This window comes from Sus scrofa, chromosome 18, assembly GCF_054392235.1.
Source record: "Sus scrofa isolate SSC_HxYL_T2T_F1_AM1 chromosome 18, Sscrofa_HxYL_maternal_Yorkshire_Landrace_v2.0, whole genome shotgun sequence".
In the NCBI taxonomy this organism is placed as follows: Eukaryota; Metazoa; Chordata; class Mammalia; order Artiodactyla; family Suidae; genus Sus; species Sus scrofa.
The window spans coordinates 38,857,446-38,879,275 of record NC_139400.1 but is presented as its reverse complement, the minus strand read 5'-3'; the positions used below and the strand labels follow the sequence as shown (position 1 = coordinate 38,879,275).

At 36.3% G+C, this 21,830-nt stretch overlaps 1 protein-coding gene across 8 annotated transcripts in view; it reads right to left on the bottom strand.

Moving 5' to 3' along the window:
• The window catches only part of TFEC (transcription factor EC), a 631,163-nt gene that overhangs the window by 189,023 nt on the left and 420,310 nt on the right, over positions 1-21,830 (bottom strand). For 2 of the 8 annotated variants that reach the window (XM_013990837.3, XM_085006037.1), the window contains exon 1: positions 3,735-3,844. The exons of the other annotated variants lie outside the window; for them this stretch is intronic. The gene's annotated coding sequence lies outside the window, so the exon portion shown is untranslated. Of the gene's footprint in view, positions 1-3,734; positions 3,845-21,830 lie in introns of those variants that run through there. 8 annotated transcript variants of the gene reach the window in all.

Genomic DNA, 21,830 nt, shown 5'->3' with positions numbered 1-21,830 from the left:
CTTCCTTAACCCCAAAATGAAGGTTTTAGACTAAAATGTCATTAACATATTTTATCATTTTCACATTCTATGATCAAGTGATTCTGATCCATATACACATTTTATACCATATGGAAGACTTAGTTTAAGTTGTACTTATTGGCACTCTCTTTTCATCTCTGCTTTTGTGTGCAATACTAAACTTTATTTTAATATCTTCAGCTAAAATTGGTCACTTAGGAAATAATTTGGGGACTTCCAATCATAGCAAAAGTTTTGACCTCCAACATGTCTCAGATGATCTTTCCCACTTTCTTACGTTCTTTTTTTCAGGGGGTGGGGTAGGCACTCCCGCAGCAGATGGAAATTCCCAGGGCAGGGACTGAACCCATGCCACAGCCACAGCTGCAACCCAGCCACAGCAGTGACAATGCCAGATCCTTAACCTGCTGTGTCACTAAGAAACTCTTTTTATGTTCTATTTTTAAGTTGTGTCCTTCTTTATCATGTTCCCTAAAATGCCCTATCTCAGAACACTTTCCTTACACAAGCCAAAGATTTACAAGCATGTGAAAGGAACAAGTTTAGTGCTGCTTACATTTCTTAACCTTTCTTTTTCCTTTTTTCTTTCTCACTGTCTCTCCTCCCCTCTCTTTTCTTTCTCCATTCTCTTTTTTTCTTCCTTGTCTTACTTTTCTTATTTTCTCTTTTCTTTCATTAATGTCCCTTATGACAATTTAGAAGATCCTAGATATTCAGAACACATAAGCAAGTACAAATGACATTACAAATTGAATTTTATTCGACAGTATACATACTATATGTACTATATTCAGTGCATATGGAATAATATAGTAAGGAAAATATATGCTGTAACTGAAATGAATTAGTGATTACAAATAAGTGGTGACAAAAGACGGTTAGTAGAGAATGAACAGTGTTTTTTGGGGGGGGGCAGAAATCAGTAAACAGAGGGAAAACAAAAAATAAGATGATAAGTGTGGGGCCAGGAATGATTGAACGATAGATACAAAAATACCCAAAATAACTTTTCCTCCTCTTTTGGAAGGTTTGGCTCCTCTCAACTTTCAAAACTGTTGATTCCTCTTAGAAGCATTACCTGAGCACCTCATAATGAATTATCCATTCCTTCCTCTTTCTTACTTATATTTTAATATCATTACACATGTTAGCTTATATCATGCTAAAAGGAATGCATTTATTTGCATATCTGTTGTCCTGCTTCCCACTAACCATCAGTTTCCTTGAGGACATGACTGAGTGTTTTTCATTACCTTTGAATTCTTCCATCTGGCACATATCAGGTACCTCATTTCAAATTCTATGTCCCCTATTTACTATTCATGTAAACATACACTAATTTTTAAGATTTTTTTTGTGAGCCACAATTCCCTCATTTATAAAATTAGGAAAATACCACTTCAGGATTTAAATGAAATAACTCAGGTTAACATTTCCTTAAATACTAGGAAATTAAACTTTTGTTTTTAAAAGCCTCAAATTTTTAATAATATTAAACTGGACTCTGTGAGAAGGAAAAGCCTCCGAGACTTAATGAAGAAGGGGACTGTCTAATCCTGGCTACTGGATTCTTGAGGTTTTGTGGGCCAAGAGGGTGGCAAGTTCTATAGTGTCAGAGACCTGGCAGGCCTCTCAAGGCTCTTGGAAATAGCACAGCACTGAGAGCCAGATTTTTAAAGCATATTCTATAGAAGTAGCAGTCTCTGTGTTAGGCCACCCATTGCAGATCTCAGAAAGCCTTATTATTCAGAAACTTAAATTATTTCAATATTTCTATATCTTAGGCTTTTCCACATACAGAAGAAAATCCTTCTCCATTTTCCACATTCATATTGATCTTTCTACTAATGGATGTGACTCATTCTCACAATTCTTCATATGTCTCATAAGATTCTTCTAAGAAATAACAATCCCATTCAAATTTCAGAGGTTTTACTAAAAATACTTTTAAAACTTTTATAAAAATCTATAAATGGGTAAAGGCAATAAGCAAATCAATAAAAAATATTCCTAAAATTCAATCCTATATCTGTTGCTCAGTTTTTCTTTTTTTTTTTTTAATTTATTTTTTTCCCACTGTACAGCAAGGGGATCAAGTTATCCTTACATGTATACATTTTTTTCCCCCACCCTTTGTTCTGTTGCAATATGAGTATCTAGACATAGTTCTCAAAGTTTTTCTAATACAATACTGTGAAAAGATATTTCTGGCTCATTTCACAGCCTTTAAGTATTCCTAAGTAAATTTTTTTTTACTTTCTCTTTCATTTTCATTGAGAAATAGCAACTAAAACTCTTAGCTTTACATGGTCTTTATGGACAAAAAAATAAATATCTAAACAAAGTCAAATTATTTAGTTGTTTGACAAATTATGCAAACCTCTGAAGCATGTATTCCCTCTTCTTATTGCCCTCAGGTAATTTAAGCAACCGAATGTATCTCTAGTCAAGTTTAACATATTCCCATTCTAATTATGATCTCTCGGCAATTCATTATTATTTTTTTTTAATTCTAACATGATTCCCTCCAAAAGTGAAAGAAATGCTAAAGGAAATTGTAATGGTATCCAAAGAAAAAAATTTTAATTATGAGCTATAAAAATATTTTATGAAGTGTCATATCGGCCTTGCTTAAATAATAATGGATAAACAGTTGTTTTTCCTTCCTTTTATAGCATACGACTGTAAAAATATAGTACTAACGTCACACTATAATAATATATATTCTATTTTATAGTATTTCACAAATTTTCATTAATATTATGAGTGGAAGACAACCTAATTGTACTTGCTTTTATTTTTTATATTTGCTCTTATTAAAAATATGAAGTATCAAAAAGTTACAGTCAAATATTCACTAATTTTTTACCTTAAAAGATTGTAAAATTTTGTGCTAATTTATTTATTATGTAATTTATTTATTTTCAAACAATAATGAAAGTCAGCCTACAAATATGAATATGAACAATCTCTATTTCATCTCATTCATATCTAATTCAAATAATTTATTTAATGGTTTTTATTTTTAAGTAACTCATTTCTCTCTTTTTAAGAGCTCATAAATCAAATGAGCACTAAGTTGCGTTTATTTACTGCAGTGAATAATAAGAAATAAATGTCTTACATTAAATCATGAAATTCAGGTCTATTTATGCCTCACTTTAGGGAAATATAATTTTCAAATTTTGAATTTATAATATATGTATCTTTATAAGAATATATTCTATAAGATAACTTTCTTGTCTGGTGCTCTTTCTTTAACTTATATGATTAATAGATAAATAGATTACATTACCTACATTATATACAATAATTATATCCTCAACCAATTCTTTGTAAACATATATATCCCATCAAATGGGATAAACATACTTACACCAAGTCTCTATAAACTTGGGCAAAATTTGAAACCATTTTTGGATACCCAAAAAAGAATACTATTTAGAAATATCACATACCAGTTCTTCAACTCATCATTTCCTTTTTCTTATATCAAATTCGTAACTGAAACAAATGTTGCCAACAATTTTTAAAATAGCATTAAAATTTTTCTCCATTTCTAACCTGTAGAGCAAAATTTAAAGTTTAAATGTTTTTAACACTTAAACATTTAAAATTAAGTTGAAATATATAGTTATGTGCTTTTCAAGCCCTAGATATAAGTAATTTCATATTTTATCGTTCTAATTAAATAATTTAGAGGAAAAAATTACCTTTGGTAATGTCTCAGAAACATGATCTGTGAAAATCAGTCTCTCCATTTGCTTCCTATGTGCTGTAAGCATGATCTTTCTGTTTACTCCTACTTCTCTACTAGTTCTACTTCTAAGGGAGGCCAAGCTACATAAACTACGATTCAGTTCCTCTTTTTGGCATTACATTCATTTCTCATATTCCTGAGTATAATGAGAGAATGAGTAATATTTAACAGATCACGATTTGAATAATTTTCAATTACAAAGAACAATCCAATTCTTTTCCTTTTTTCCCCCCACTATTAAATATTGTATTATTTAGTCAACAATGCTTTTTAGCCAAATAAAAGTTAGAGGTGATTAAAAACTAAGAAGTAAGCACAAAATTCAATGTGGACAATATTGCCACTATTAGGTGACGGCTCCTAGGAAAAGATAAATTGTTTCTCTATCATCATAATGCGGTTTTAGTTTTCCTTATTTTTACAAATCTCTTCTGGAAAAGTCAACGAATAAATCTACGTAGAAAACACTGGGTTTGTGTCAGTCAAAGATTTAGAAGAACAAGTGAGTTATCTTCCCAGAAAAAAAAAAAAGTAACGTACATACATCAGTGTGTTTATATCTATTTGTGTATTTGTCAGTGGGTGAGTATGATAATCATTACCCGTTTTCACAATTTTCATTCATATTCCATTCACCTATACTTCTGGCTCACTTTAAGTTAGGAGGAGCCATGGGACTAACTTCTGACCAGTGAAATAGGGAGGTTTGAAACTCACTTGCTGGTACTTGGCTCTACAGCCCTTCTTTCTGGCTGTCTTGGTGATCATAGAAGTGTTCAAATGGAGCTTTCATCAACTCAGGCCCCAAGCACTGACAGACAAAACCCTCCTATAAACTACATTGGGCTTGCAGCATAAATGAAAAATAAATTATTTTATTAACTACTGAGATCTGGAGGTTATATGTTTAACCTAGCCTAGCCAATTTTACTGGCTGAGGAGATGGAATTATAATTATCTATTTTCAAAAGTAGTATGCCTTTAACTACCCAGATCTAGAACAAACCTCAGCTCTCTCCTGTGAGCTTTCCTGCCTCGTAGTGAATGTAGGTAATAGTGGTGTGGAAAGAGGACAATGCTTAGAGATCTGGATAGTTGTCCAAAGTAATGCAAACTAATTTGTAGCTAAGTTTGGACCTCTCACTAGTGTGTTGCATTACTTTGGGCAAGTCATTTACATACTCTAAACTTAAGTTTCCCATTTATGAAACGGGTACAATAATAGCTTTTCTGTTTATGTAACAAAGTTGAGTATCAAATAAAATAATATCCAAGTTTTACGTGTTGCCCTTACTAAAAAACATTAATCATTTACCACATGTCAGGTACTGTTCTATGCAATGAAGTAGTGGATAATTGAGCAAATTAGACATATTCTCTGCTGTGTGGAGAAAAACAGTGATAAGTGGTGAGGAAAGTCCTTCTTGATAAGCTGATTTTTTTTTCTTTTGTTTCTTAGGCCTGCACCCACAGCACATGGAGGTTCCCAGGCTAGCGGTTGAATTGGAGCTGTAGCCGCTGGCCTACGCCATAGCCACAGCAATGCCAGATGCAGCCAAGCCATATCTGTGACCTCCACCATAGCTCACAGCAATGCCAGATCCTTAACCCATTGAGTGAAGCCAGGGATCGAACCCACACCCTCATGGATACTAGTCGGATTCGTTTCTGCTGAGCCACGACAGGAACACCCTCCCAATGAATGAGCTGATTTTCGAGCAGAGAGTTCAATGAAGGAATGTGAACCATGTGGATACTTGAGGAAACAGCAGTGGGTCCTGAAGCAAGTGCATTCTTAGTGTGTTCAAAGAACAGCCTGAAAGCCATTTAGGTTCAGGCAACTTGAGAACAGAATGAATATTAGGGATGAGATCAAAGAATTAGAGGAGGAACCAAGTCTCTTATAGGCTATGATGAGGGCAATGAATTTTTTCTGAATGAGATAGAAAGCCCTGGAAAGTTTTAAGCAGAGAAGAACATGATTCAAATGAGATCAGTATAATATATTTATATAATATATATATATGGATCAGATCTCCTTTCTGCAGCCATTTTCAGAGCTATGTTACTATGGCAAGAGTGAAATTAGAGAGGCAAGGAACTTGTTGCATATGCAGGAATATATGTATGTTGGGAATAGCCTCCTGATATGGTGAGGGAACAAAAGAGGGCTTAGCCTTAAGACATGCACGAGAACAGAGTCTGTAGAGGACGACAAAAGAGAAGAAGCAGAGGAAGAGGAGGAGAGATTTTATTTGGTAAAATTTAGTTATTTTCAAAAAGTGATCTTCAATGGGAAGATTGGGAGTTAAGAAGGTCTAGATAGACAGAAGAACGAGTAGGCAACACATATGTTAAAAAAAAAAAAAAGAAAAAGAAAAAGAAAAAGTAAAGGGACCTGTGGACACATCACAAGAGTTATTTAGAAAGAACAGCCAGCAAGAAGCAATGCAGGCTTATGAAGTACAATAGGAACACCAACCTCAAAGTCTAAGATGCGCCTCTAAGCCAATCAAATCTTGTACAACACTTATAACTAACAAGGGGTAGAACAAACCATGAGATATCATGGGCTTACTGTGACATATCATTTTGCAAAATAGTCAAAAGTTGCTGGTTCCCTTGTTACATATGATCAGCAGAAATATTATCAGTGTCTGGACTGAAAAATCTCAAACTCTCTACAGAAGACATTTTTCTAAACTTCGAAGAAACTTGAGCCAATCAAAAGATGACTCCCTTAAAATATGGCCCAGTGTTTAATGCCAGAGAAAACAGAAAGGACCCCACACTCCCAGGCAGTTCCAAAGGACAATTACAAAGTCAGCTGCTCAGGTTGGTTGGGGGTCATGCCCCAGAAAAACAGGAAGAACGCAGAGAGGCATAAGCTGGGTAGTACTTGCCAAAGAAGCCACAGGGCAGTCCTGAAGTAAAGAGGTTAAGGTGTGAGTCTACATCTTGAAGTCAAAGCAGTCAAGAGGCAGCTTGAAAAAAGAAAAAAAGAGGCAGCTCCGAGAATTTCTGAGACTGTTGACATTTAAGCAGCTCAGAACTATAAATCAATAAGATGTACTCAATAAGAATCTCTGAATTTTTTAAAGAACTCTGACGTTTCTGACTGCCACTACTGGCAGTGTGATAAGGACACTTCTTTTTCTCTAAGACAGTGCTATGTTCCTGTGATGGGTTGAACCAGGAGGGAATAGGCTTCTACAGTAGGGACCTAAAACACTACCTTAACCAAGGTAGTTTATTTTGTGCTCATATAATTGTACAGAGATAAGAGGTCTTAGGACTGGTGGAAACGATCTGCCAGTCTTAACAGGAGGCCTCTATCTCTGAGCCAATGTGCCTGTCCCCGTTCCATCATCTTCTAGTGACACACATCACTTTCCCATCTCAGAATTAAGTCTGTGAGAGAAACTGGGAAACATAATACCTAGCTAGGCAGCCATATGCCCTGCCAAAATTCAGAATTTCTTTTAATTAAGAAGGGGAGATTGCATCATGGTGATATATAGGAGACAATTCTGCCACAGGGAACTTGACAAAGTGCTACAAATATGAGATTTGAAGGGAAAAGATTTATGGGTTTTCCCCCCATTTTATAGATTAAAACACTAAAATATTGTTGTTATAGGATATCTTTTAATTTTTTCAGAAAAATCTGGAAAATCGGTGAGTGATTTCTTTACTATCATTCACTATAAAAATTCCATGATCATGTAGTTGTTTTCCTAAAGTATTTATATCCTTTGTATTTACACAAAATATTGCTAGAAATTGCTTTATTCTTCCACATAGTACTGCAAAAATTATTAGTGGCCCAAGAGTTTGAAGACTAGGAATTATAGAATATACCTTGTAGAACTTAGCTATAACTGAGCTCTCCATTTCTCCTACTAATGAATAGACGCATATTAATAAGTATCTGCAGACCATATCCTCAAAGGAAAACCCCTTTGACTAAGAAAGATTGAGAAAGATGTATGCTGTCTATTTCACCCCAAATTATCGTTCCCATTAACAAAAATGCACATAATAATTTCCCAGCTAGAGATTATTTTTAAATCTTGATTTTTATTTAAAAGTTAATATATAAGAAAAGAGTTACATAAAATAATTATAAATTTCTATGAAACTTGTAACATTAGAAAAGTTGCACCATAATTGCCTATGGTGGTGATAGGCATTTTATACATATTTTACCTATAATTTTACAGCACCTTATGGAAAATAATATGATCCCCATTTAAACCTTAGAAATAGAGGCTTAAAGAACTTAAGGTTAAGTATCTTACCTCAGATCACACAGCTAGTAAGCAACCAAACAAGAAGTTCAGTCAATGTCTTTCAGTATTTGTCAGATTTGCATAGGACATGTTAAAGTGGCATTTTGTATTGGCACTGCTATTGAATAAAAGATTAAGTTGTGCTCCAAGAACTATTTAAGTCAGACAATGAGCTTTTGGAAAGTGCCAGCCTTTGAAATAACCATCACTTTCATTTTAAGTTCCCTTTCTCCAAATTTCCTTTAATTTTTACTTCATTGCTATCATTTCCTTTCAGATTTTGTTTAAGTATCTGGTGAAAAAAAATCTAAGAAATGTTTACTATACAGTTGGAAATTTCTCTTGTCAAGATATTAATATCAAGTTAAGAGCTTGGCTGATAGATGTAAGAGGTTGAACCCACACCTAACTTCATTATGGGTATTTGTGACTTGCTCATTCAATGGACTAATTTGAGAAAAGAACATTAGCCAGATTGGCCATCATTAGGTTACATATATATGCTAACCTCTTCAGTCTATAAGTATAACTAATTGTCTTACTTTTTCTATTTTCAATTCAATTCCTGTTTGGAAGTTTGGTTCAGTTACAACAGTCAGAGAATTCACCTTACTTGCAGAGATAAATAAAGCAAGCAAATACCCTGAAAATAAAACTTTCTTTGGGAAGTAGATTTATTTTTATAAAGTAAAACCTACAGTGGAGTTTACTCTATGAAGACATGGGCAATTGGTGTTCTTCACTTCTCTATTCTCATTGATGTAGTTCCTCTTTATTCTACTTGGGTAATAATAAAACTAATAGCAGTCTTGGTTCTTGTTAGAAAGTCCCTGGGCAGCAGTGAGGCAGATATTGGAATTAAATTGCTGACTCACTCTCATATGACCATGTTGTAAAGTCCTAGAACTTAGGGGATCTAGAAGAAAAATTCTATATCAAATGTACTACAGAGTCACAAGAAAGAAGCAAATTTAGAATTGAATAGACTATGGTTAGATGGAATTTCCACAGGTGACACAATAAAACTGAACTTCTAATTGTAAAATTTAAGGTTGTGAGGTACCTTCTGTGGATAGAGTGAATAACTTGTTACAGGTCATTTAAGGGGAAGACTGGAGGGAAAGGTGCCAGCGACATCTACACTGCCTTAAAAGACCAAGGAATAGTATTAAGTAGGACTACACCAAACCCAATAGCATTACTATACAATTTTCCCAAATGCAATAAGAGGACAAAATGGCCTCTGTGAAGGCATGGTATATATCAGTTTCACTAGACTGTTGATCATCTCTCATGCTATCCTCATGAACAAGATGATCAAATATCAGCTGATGTATGGCTGACTGAAGAAGACTGCTATCACTCTGAAGTAGAGGCACTAGTGGAATACAGTGGATTCCACACACATCAAACTTTTAATCACCTATTTTGAGGAATGTATGAGACATTCTCTTCCGACTCTTGCCCATATGCCCTACCCCAGATTATTCTCTGCCCTGCATTGCCCTACTTTGCCCTGCTCTGTGCCCAGAGCAGAGGCTTATTTACTATTGAGATAATGAAGCTTCAGCTTTAGGGTCCCTGAGGTATTGCTCCTTCCAAGCATTCTGCCTAAGATAATTTTGAAATATTTTTCTTGTAGAATGACTCCTAACTTTTTAAGCTTCATCACCACATGACCAGTATCCAATCCTGCCTAGGAGGCTGAATCCTAAAGACTATCAACTGATACTGTAGGTGAATGGCTCCTCCCAAAGATGTCCACATCCTGACCCCTGGATCTTGTGAATACGTTGCCTTACATAGCAAAAGAGGTCAAAGAGATGCTATATGAGGCCTCGGTCTGCCATTGCTGGCTTTACAAATGGAGGAAGGGAGCCGTGAGCTAAAGAATGTGGGTAAGTAACATTTAGAAGCTTAAAAGACAGGGAAATGGGTTCTCCCCTGGAGCCTCCAGAAAGGAACAAGCCCTGCTGATGCCTTGATTTTAACCCAGCAAGACCTCTTTATGACTTCTGACCTACAGAACTGTAAGATAATAAATATGAATTGTTTTAAGCCACCAAGTTTGTGGTCATTTTTACAACAGTAATAGGAAGCTTATATACCTGGTTTTTAGTTGGATGTGGGCTAATGGGAATCACCTGAAGATTGGAGCCTGAGAAGAGGTAGTGGTGGGGGTGTTCCTTACTGTTGTCTACAACCTCTGAAACCAGTATCCTCCCAAGGCATTTGTCTCCCCACATCTAAAATTACTGCTGTGGGCCCCTCATTCACTGATCCAGCTCAAGGGGGTCCTGGGGCACAATTCCTCTCTTTGTCCTTTCAATTTTAAGTTTGGTAAGGACTTCTTACTCTTGCTTATGTCCTTATTCTGCCCACAATTTCATAAATGGTACTTGTAGTGTATTGAATAATATTGCTCAAAAACTCATGTCTACCCAGAAACTCAGAATAGGACCTAATTTGGACATAAATCTTTGTAGATGTTATTAAAGAACTTAAGGTGAAATCATCCTGGATTTAGGGTGAGCTTTAAATCCAATGATTAATGTCCTTAAGTATAAAGAGGAGAGGACACAAAAAGATACACAAAGAAGGCTAAATGAAGATGTCTTTTGAAGCCAATGAATGTCAAGTTTTCACTGAAGGAACCAAATCTGCCAAAATCTCGATTTTGGACTTTTACCTACTTAACTGTGAGAGAGAAAATTTATTTTAAGTCACTGAGTTTGTGGTAGTTTGTTATGGAAGCCCTGAAACTAATACAATACTTTTGTGTAAGTCTTTTGAACCATTTGAGTTGGCTTCTGTTTTCTTCTGGGACCCTGTCTGACAGAGACCTATGCTTAATACACTTGTAAAACACAGGAATATGGGAAGGATGGTTAAAACCCTGGATCACAGGGTCAAAATCAAAAGGTATCTCACAGTCTAAAGGGTTATAACTGAAAAATATAAGCTATAAAAGCCTTAACACATAGGCTCAAAAAATCAGCTGTCATTATTACCCGTGTAGGCTATCATACAGCCTTAGCAAATCAATTGGTATTTATGACTCTAAATACCATCATCATATTTAAAATAGGGTTAATAGAACTTGCATTTCCCATTTGATCATGTCCTAAGAGAAAGAGGAAATAATTGAAAACAAGGAAATGAGAGGAGCCGTAAGATCTGGGTCTAGGCCTGACTTTGTCACCAACAAGCTCTATAATCTTATTTCAACTAATTAATCTTGGAGTTCCTGTCATGGTGGTTAACAAATCCAACTAGGAACCATGAGATTGCAGGTTCGATCCCTGGCCTCACTCAGTGGGTTAAGGATCTGGCATTGCCTTGAGCTATGGTGTAGGTCACAGATGCAGCTTGGATCTGCCATTGCTGTGGCTGTGGCTGTGGCCAGCAGCTGTAGCTCCAATTAGACCCCTAGCCTGGGAACCTCCATATGCTGCGGGTGCCACCCTGGAAAAAGACAAAAATAAAAAATAAATAAAATGAGGGGCTTGGACTAGATGATCTACAAGTAGATCATTTTGTAATAACCTTCTGTAGTTTGGTTGATTGGGACAGGGAAGACGTATAAATAGCCATTCTCATAAAAAAAAAAAATGGGGATTTTTGGTAGTTGATCACAAGCTCAAAAGTAGCCAATTATGTTATGTGGGTATAAAAATCAATTAATTAAAAAGAAAGAAAAGCAATAAAACCTTATTTATACTAGAAATATCTATCTAAAAGGAGATGAGAGTTCCACTGAACTGTGTTACATGGTTAGATATAAACATCATATTTGTAAAGAAACATTAGCAATGTAAATTATTACAAAGGCAGGGTTATCAGAATGGTATGGTATGTAAAAAATGCCACAAACACACACACACACACACACACACACACACACACACACACATAGATTCAATTAGCAAAGAATCAATATCCGCATATCCTAAAGAAGAGATAGTTTAAGATGGAAGTAAACAGGGAGAACTCAGAGAATCAAAGTGGAACAAAGATAATTTTAGTAGCGTGATAGGAAAAGAACAATAATAATTAGAACTGTTAAGTAGTGGAATGGTAATGTTGGACACTAGGATTCTTCAAAGCTAAGGCTCAGAAGGATTTTAGAGTTGCAATCAACCTATCAATGTTTTGTTAAACTGGCTTGTACCAACTCACAAGAAATAATTACCATCTACTCTGCCAAACTCTGTGTTCACTGATATCATTTCATTAGCTTCAAACTGGCCATCAGGGGAATATTTGCACCACAAAAATCAGAAAACACTTTTGTTTTCCCTTAAGACCTGGTGGTGAAATATTTACTATCACATTAGTAGGTATTATAGAATTCCAGCATTGACTAGTTTGACATATGCAATTTTTACTCTCAATTCTGAGTCTAAGATTCTATTTGACTGGATCTAATGGAGGGAAAAATCAAGAGAGATAACTTTAAGATAAATCAAATGTCTTCAAAGTGGGCTTTCTGGACTCACTTCCTGGGTCTACACACACATATTCTTCTTCCTTTGGTAATAACTCCTCCACCCACTTTGGTTGTTCCCTCTTTACCAGTTTTTTACCCTCTTTCTTATCAAAAGTAAGATGGATCTGACAGCCAGAAAAGACAGACACATAACAAAGACCTTCAAAAAGGTGAAGGTTTGTCTTGCAGGAAAGAGATAGGACTATTATTATTATTATTATTTATATCATTTACTAGCAGAGGTATTAGCGTATGATGGATTAAACCATTCATCAGCTGGCATTGATTATTTACACATTTGAGAGAAGTTGCTTAATAGGTCCTGGATTCTATTTCTCATCTCTGAAGCAGGACTTAAAACTTCTAACTCAAAAGTTTTGAAGGTTTTATATGACATAATTAAATGAAAATACTTTGTCAAGTACTATGCCAATACAAATTGTTGTTGTAAATATATTATCACTAAGTTTTACTTATATTCCAAATTAGGGTTGTATTTATGATTTTAATGAGAGCAAGAAGAATTAGCTGCACATCCATACTCCTTTATCCTCCATCTACATCTTCTGTCTGAATGTGGTTCAAAAGCAACACAATGAAAACCAGGCCTTGCTATTCTCCATGTAACAGCAGCAGTGTCCATTACAAACAGATCTTCTTCTGGACTTTGCCCATTTCTTCAGCATAGTAGTAGGGACCTATAATAACAAGGATTTCCCAGACCTTGTTCATATGGAACATCTCCTTCCTCAATATGTTTAAATAAATAATGTTTTCAATAAATAATTTTTTAAAAATAGAGCCATTTTGAAACACCTCACATTGTATTTTCCCTTGTATTAATCCTATTTTTCTCTTTCTTTTAAAGGCCATTCCTTCTACCACTAAGGCAAAGGCAAAGGCATAAGGCTCAATGTCCATAAGGCTCAAGGGCCTAGAACAAAGAGGTTGTTAAGGTTTCTCTTTGAAACTCAAAATTTCAATTTTTGAGTCTACAGCAAGAGAACACTCTTGAAAGTCAGGCTATGTTGGGAGGTAAAGAATGTCCTAAAATCCAAATTTTGCCTTTGCATATCAAGTATAGAGGTCCGAATATAAAATTTTTCTATAAGGTATAAGCAGAGAAGATTTAGGATATCACATAATATGCTGAAGTTCATGTCTGCCTAATGGTTTCAAACAGGTGATTGATTGGGAAGGAGAATGTCGGGGGAGAGGATAGGTGGTAGGATCAGAGATACAGGAAGTAAGGAGAAAAATTCAGATGAGGCAGGTCTAAGGTAAGGAAGCTGCAGATACCTGAACAGTGCCTCAATACTGGGATTTATAGACATTCCAAATAAGTTGAGAACAAATCTGAGAGCAACTGAGCTGGTGCTCCAGTTCACACTGTGAGGAGCTTTACAGAGAAAGGCCAGAGATAGGGGTCTAGATACATGGGGCTGGACATTTCTGCATCTTCCCCTTGCATCCTGACTAACAGAGAAGTGACCCAGAAGTTCCCATGTCAGGTAGAAGCTAGATGGAAATAACTTACCTAAGAGGTTTGGATGAGTTATCTTATACCACAGAGCTTTGAGGCAAAATTCACATGTAATGGGTTGAATGGGAGCCATATAGTGGAACCTTTAGGGACACATAGTGGAAAGGAATTGTAGCAAAATCTGCCACTCCAAAATATCTCTTTGGCATGTAGGTAATTTTGAGATGAAAGCAATCAAGGCCCAAAAAGACTCAGGAAGAAACTTTGACTTTCCCCCTCACTGCCTAAAAAAATGTGAATGTAGATAGAGGAGTTGTTCCAGGAAGGGAGCTATCACCATAGAAATCTAAAATAGGGACTAGGTGTGTAGATAGGGAGGAACCTAGCAAAGTCTGTTTGTTAACATTTCTGTGTCTCTGCATGGCTCAGCAAACATCTGTTTGCCAAATATTTGTTTTTTCTCCATCTCCTTGCCAAGTGACTTCTTCCCCTTTGAGGTCCCAAACCACTACCACCAACATCCTCTTTTGTCTTTAGCTGAAGGTGGTATTTAAGGTGATAATTTCAGCCTTTTGGGTGAGTTAGATTTTCTGGGCTCTCTCTTATGCAGATCTCTTTGTGTGATCTGCTTCTGTTAATCTCTCTCATGTCAATTTAAATCTTAGACCAGCCAGAAGAACTTAGAAGGATAGAGGAAAGTTTCTTCCTCCTGATAGAATCAGGACAGTACTTGGCCGGATGGGGAGGGTAACCAAGTATACTATATCTGGAGCAATCTCATACCACATCAATGTCAAGAGGAAAGGTACTTTAGGTAGTAAGTCTAGTAAAGAGACCAGCAAACCCACAGTTCTCACTGTGAAATGATTAAAAGGGAAACTCTAATTGAAGGACTTGCACTCGTTGTTTCTTAGGAGACTGAAGCCTGTTCCCCTGGAGTCTGGGCAGTGATGAACAAACTTCGATATCCATAAGACAGAAGCCCAGAGTATCGGATCCTGGTGGATTTGCCCTTTCCTGTGGAAAGTGGTGGTTTTTCCAAGAGAAGATAGATTTTTGGATGAAGAGTGTCAAGGAGGGTGTGTATGAAGCTATAATGGAGACACGACTAGACAATCATAGGTAGAAAGTAGAATGGACACTGCTCATTAAGTCTCATCCTTGTGAAGCCCTAAATATTTACATTCCTTAACATGTGGGACTCAAGAGAAACTTCAAGTTAACTAAGACTTTAACCTTGGTCCTTTCAACCTTATCACTCTTTTCTAAAATTGCCTTTATCCTAAAGTAGTCACATGATCTTAGAAAATTGGATGTGATAGCTTTGTGGAGCATGAAGGAATAGGATAGAGAAGACATTCCATGGATTCAGTGGAAAAGGATGTTAACATAGTGGGTAAAATATACCTCAGAATTCCAGAGAGAGTATAGAAATACCAGAGCCCAAAGGAAAACTGCTAATGGGGGAGGATTCCTGGGATTTGAAAAATACCCCCCAGAAGGACTTGTAAATGAGAGATTTTGCAGTCAAATCTTCTGGCAACCCTCACAGGTTACTGAAGGGGCACAGAGGGGTCTAGGGAAATACAAATTACACAGTTATGTGTCATCAAAAGACTAATGTTTATGTTATGAGTGAGATTATGGATGATTTTCTTTCCTTTATTTTCTAGAGTTTATATACTGACATAAACACTATTTACCCAACACTTAGAATGTAACAGGCATTCTTCATCAGTGGACAAAAGAGGGAAAAAAATCAATCCCTGCCTATATATCTTAAATACAATGTAAGATTAGATTATAAATAGAAAAAAAATCAACTTTTCTTTTTATATATGCTTTTCCTGTTTAGTTCCCCAGCATTCTTTCACATTATGGCTAATTCTTCATTTCACTGGTAGGTTTATCTGAATTGTCTGAAGTTCACTGAGCAAAAAAGATCAGCATTCATAAACAAACCACTAGACCTTTAATATTTTTAGTAAATTTAACTCGAGTGAAAGCATAGAAATCAAATTATGATGCTTACATTAAAACCTGATTAATCAAACTCATTTTAATATTCTACCATACCCACTGCATTACCACCACCAGAACACACATACACACAACACACACACACACACACACACACACCAATAAGGTTAAAATTAACATAAACTTTAAAAAATTATTTGCAATTCAAGTCTTTGTTAAAATAATTATTAGAGTTTTATATGAGTGTTCAGTGAGGCAAAAGGAAAATTGTCTACTGAAGAATAATGAAAAACATTCCACTTATTCCATGAGGTGGCAGCAAAACACTTCCAAAGCCTTTGTATTCAGAGCCTTTCTATCACGTTTGACAGGTTATATTACACACAGAAATAAAAATGTACATTTGCTACTTCTCAGTGGAAGAGGCTCCCTAAACATCAAGATTTACAGTATATTGAATTTAAAGGTTTAATGAATAGAATAAATTATCTTTCAAATTTAAAAAATGCAAACACTATTATTTTATTTTTTCAATTAAATCCAAAGAATCTGTCTATTATATGTACTGATAATATTCTAAGAATTTTCTACTTTTACGAGTTGGCTCCCATGTGAACTAGACATCAATAAACACCAGAAACATCAAGAACATTAGGCTGCAACCTTCATCTCCTTCTATCACCAATCCTATGTCATCTGAGTGAAATCACTCTCTAAAACATTGCTTTTTAACTAGAAGCTCAGCTTGAAAATCATCATAACACACATTGTCAAAATTACTTGTCTAAAATATCTTGAATAAACAAAATATCCACTTCCTTTACCCCCAAATTCAGCTCTTCTACAGGGCCCACGTCCATCCCCAAAGTTCTGGCACTGGACGCTGGTCTTGCCCCTGTCTTCATCAATTAAGCTGTAGCAGAAAAGGGTTCTTAACTCCTTAAGGAACTGCCAAACTGCTTTCCAGAGTTGCAGACTTTTACAAACCAGTGAGCAATCTGTGAAGTTTCCAGTTATTCTACCTTCTCACTAATACTTTATTGTCATTATTATTCATTTTACTCATTCTAATGTGTATAAAGTGGTATCTTCCTAAGGTTTATTATGCTACTATTTTTAAGCCTCCCCTTAGTTCTCCATATAAATTTTAATAAGAACTTTTACATCAGTGAGTTGAGGCATGGTGGTTGTACCATGTACATATAACAAATATACAGATATCTCTACTTCCATGGCCCTCGGGGTCACCAGATCTAGGACAGCCAGATCTTCTAGGCTGCTCACTTTCAGATCAAAGTGGCTCATCCATCTACCTCAAAGTGCCATACAAACAGCATTTTCAGCGTATGCCTATGTGAAACAGCTTGGGGAGCCTTCTAAAACTTATATTTAAGCCAGGGAAGCCTTCTAAAACATATACTTAAGCCTATACTCCTCATCCGGTTGTGTCAATTTTAGTCAGAATCTCTTGGTACCTAATTAATAACTAGCATCCACTCATTTGTATTACTACTCGTCTCTTATCCTGGGAGCAAAGGAGGAAGTTGAAGGCCCTGGTGGACCAAGCACTTTCTGATAAGGTTCAGTAGTGGACTTAGAAAATACTTCTGAAATGGGTCTACTACATCCTGAGATTAAGCATAGGACTTAACAGTGGTATAAAATATGAAATCTGGCAAAAGTTATGTAACTTTCCATCAGAACCAATCAGCTCTAAACTATTATTTGCAAGAAGATCCATAAAATTATCAATTTAGAAATACTTATTCCTTACATTTCTATTTTATAAATTTTATGCTATGAAACATGTTTAGGGAAAACCAGACCCTGTGTCTTCCTAGGCTCATTCACATACCCCTCAAAACCCCCTTCCACCATGTGTTGTCACCTGCCAATTATGGAATCATGGTGGCATGGAAAGAGACTGACTTTATGCTCACTTAAAGGGGAGGAAGCTAATTCTTTAGAAGCATTTCATGCCAGGTCCTTTTATCTTTGATATTTGTAAACCAATTTTGGTAACCCTAGATCAATAATCACCTTATGACAACCTGCCTCATACTCCCTGCGGCATTTCTAGAGACCATGTTAGATGCAAGGTGATTGGAACAGGTGATGCATTTGTTCCTGAAGAAAGAAGTTTCATTATCATGAGACATTCAGCAAGGATAATATGGGACCTAACTAAACTTACGAACTTCTGTACAGCAAAGGAAACTGTAAACAAAAAAAGGGACAACCTACATAATTGCAGAAAATATTTGCAAATGATGTGATTGACGAGGGATTAAACTCTAAAATATACAAACAGCTCATACAGCTCAATATAAAAACAAACAAACAACAAACAGCCCAATTAAAAAATGGGCAGAAGTGGAGATGTGCATATTTATATATGCAAAACAAAACACTACTCACCCATAAAAAAGAATGAAATAATGCCATTTGCAGCAACATGGATGGACCTAGAGATTATCATACTAAGTGAAGTCAGACGAATATCCTAAGATATTGCTTATACGTAGAATCTAAAAAGAATCTAAAAAAGCATACAAATGAACTTATTTACAAAGCAGAAATAGAAAAAAAAAAAAACAAAAAACAGGGAATTCCCGTCATGGCTCAGTGGTTAACGAATCCGACTAGGAATCATGAGGCTGCAGGTTTGATCCCTGGCCTTGCTCAGTGGGTTGGGAATCCAGCGTTGCTGTGAGCTGCGGTGTAGGTTGCAGACGCGGCTCGGATCCTGTGTTGCTGTGGCTCTGGTGTAGGCTGGTGGCTACAGCTCTGATTAGACCCGTAGCCTGGGAACCTCCATAGGTCACGGGAGCGGCCCTGGAAATGGCAAAAAGACAAAAGCAAACAAACAAACGAACAAAAACAACAACAAAAAAAAACATGGTTACCAAAAGGGAGAGGAGAGAGAGATAAGTTGGGAGATTGGAATTAAAATATGCACACTACTATATATATATGGGAACTCCACAAAAGTTTTTAATTGAGATGAATTCCAGTTTTTCTATTTTTACTTCTATCGTTCTTTGTTTTGATGTCATACCTGAGAATCCATTGACAAATCCAGAGTCAAAAAGATTTACCCCACATCTTCCTCTCATAATTTTATGGTTAAAAACATTGACCCATGTTAATTTGTGTTTATAATGCAAAGTAGGGATCCAACTTCATTCTTTTGAATGTGGATATGCAGTTGTCTGCACACCATGTATTGAAGAGATGAGTCTTCACCCATTGAATGGTCTTGGCACTTTTGTTAAAAATCTATTGGCCACAGATGTATGGGCTTATTTCTAAAGAGTTGATTCTATTCCATTGGTCTATATGTCTAGCCTTATGCTAATACCACATTGTTTTGATTAATGTAGCTTTGCAGTAAGTTTTAAAATTGGGAAATGTGAGTTGCCCTGCTTTCCTTTTTTGAGATTGTTTTGGTTATTCAGGGGCCCCTTACAATTCCAAATTAATATAAAATATTCCATTTCTATGAGTTGACACTGAAATCTTTATTCCTTTAGCTTTTGTTCAGCTAGTATTATGACAGCAATTTCTATGTACACTAGGAGCTAAAAACAAAAACAAAAAAATCCTTTTCCTAAAAAAAAAAAAAAACCTTTTCCTGTGTTTACAGATTGGCTCTGTGATGAGGCACTTCTTCAGCCAGTCTGTTTACAAACTTTGACTTAGACTTCACTTCTTGCTTGCACTGAAACTAGAGATCAGCCAGAGGTAAAAGTTTAGGACTGTCTATGGTCTTTTCTGAGCATCTGACCTTCCCTGGACAAGTGTGTGGTTCTCTAAATTCCTTAATATACATCGAAGATTTTCCATGCTCTGATTTCTCAAAATAAAATATCCCCAGCTTTAGTCAGTTTGCTGTGTCTTATCTGTCATCTTTAGCCCCAGGTGACTGTGGGTTGTTTGTCATCTTATAATATTTCCGAGCAATGCTGGTCCCTTTTCCACCCTGAGTGAGTTCTAAGTTAGGCAAACCAGAGATCTTGCGTTACTGTCTCAGGCAGCCCCCAGACAGCTTAGAACAAATAAACACAATATTTTTCCAATTAAATCTGCTCTGTTCCCTATGGAACCAGAAGCCAGAGTCTTATACTGGGTAGGTGGGCTGCCATCTTTAAGAACACCACCAAGCTAGGGAGAGGGTTGGGCAATGAGAAGTAAAAATGCCACAAAGCTTGATTCAGCATTCACCTGGAAGCTGTAAAACTTTAACTGTTTTCTGAAGGTCTGACTAAGTTCATTCTGTCAGTTTCTGCTTGTTTTCAGTGTTTGTGTAGAGACAGGAGCTTGGAGCTGCCTACTCAACCTTTTGCTGATAGCCCAAAGATCTATTTAAGGGCATGAAAAGCTAGTCAATGTGTATTTAGAATCTCTTGTGCTGGTCTGCATCAACAGGGTAATTGATTGTTTTCTGGGTTTTGGTTTTTTTGACAGTAGCATTCAGTGGCTTGATGTGGGTTCTCAGTTCCCAGACCAGGGATCAAACTTAGGCCACAGCAGTGAAAGGGCTGAATCCTAACCACTAGAATGCCAGGAACTCCCTGGTAATTGAAACCCAGTAGAAGGCTACTCATAAATTCAACTTTTCAGAGTATAATCTGTCAGCCAAAATATAAAGAATTATTTTTCTGTCAATTTTGGTTTACAGAAGTGATTATAATTTTATTTTAGACCTCTTATATACCTAATCAGTATACCTCTTTATTAAATAGAAAAATGCCACATGCTACTATTAAATGGAAATTGTTATAAGGATAATTTTTTGGCTTGAAAGATAATCCTTTTTATGTGGTCAAAATTACAGCTTTGTGTCTCACTAAAATGTTTAAAAATGTTAGTAAAGTGTAGGTTTATATAAGTAAAAGCACAGTTGCTCACATATTAAAAAAAAATAACAGAAAAGTATATTTTGAAGGTCTTATCAAATATTTCAGAATATGTAATCTCAAATATGTATTTGAGTTCCCATTGTGTTTCAGTGGAAGCGAATCTGACTAGTATCCATAAGGACACAGATTTGATCCCTGGTCTCACTCAGTGGGTTAAGGATCCAGTGTTGCCATGAACTGTACTGTAGGTCAAAGGCGTATCTCAGATCTGGCTTTGCTGTGGCATCGGTGTAGGCCAGCAGCTGTAGCTCAGATTTGACCCCTAGCCTGGGAACCTCCATACGCCACGTTGTGTGGTTGCCCTAAAAAGAAAACAAAAAACAAACAAAAACAAACAAAAAAAAAACAACCAAACAAAAAAAAGAATGTTTAAGCTCACTTGATTCTTTCAGGAAGCCAAGGGCAGTTATGCTGAGGCATCAGGAGTTTGAATCCCGGGTATCATAAATATCATTCTGATCTTGCATCCAAGAGACATGAGTGGTGAGAAACAGAATACGACTGATACAAGACTATCTTAATTGGAACTTGAAAAAATGGGACTAGCTGCTAGGGAGGAAAGTAAAAAACAAGGAAGATATAAAAATATTTTAGGGGAGTTCCCGTCGTGGCGCAGTGGTTAACGAATCCGACTAGGAACCATGAGGTTGCGGGTTCGGTCCCTGCCCTTGCTCAGTGGGTTAACGATCCAGCGTTGCCGTGAGCTGTGGTGTAGGTCACAGACGCGGCTCGGATCCTGTGTTGCTGTGGCTCTGGCTCTGATATAGGCTGGTGGCTACAGCTCCGATGGGACCCCTAGCCTGGGAACCTCCATATGCCGCAGGAGCGGCCAAAGAAATGGCAAAGAGACAAAAAAAAAATTTTAGGAAACTTCTTGGCCAAC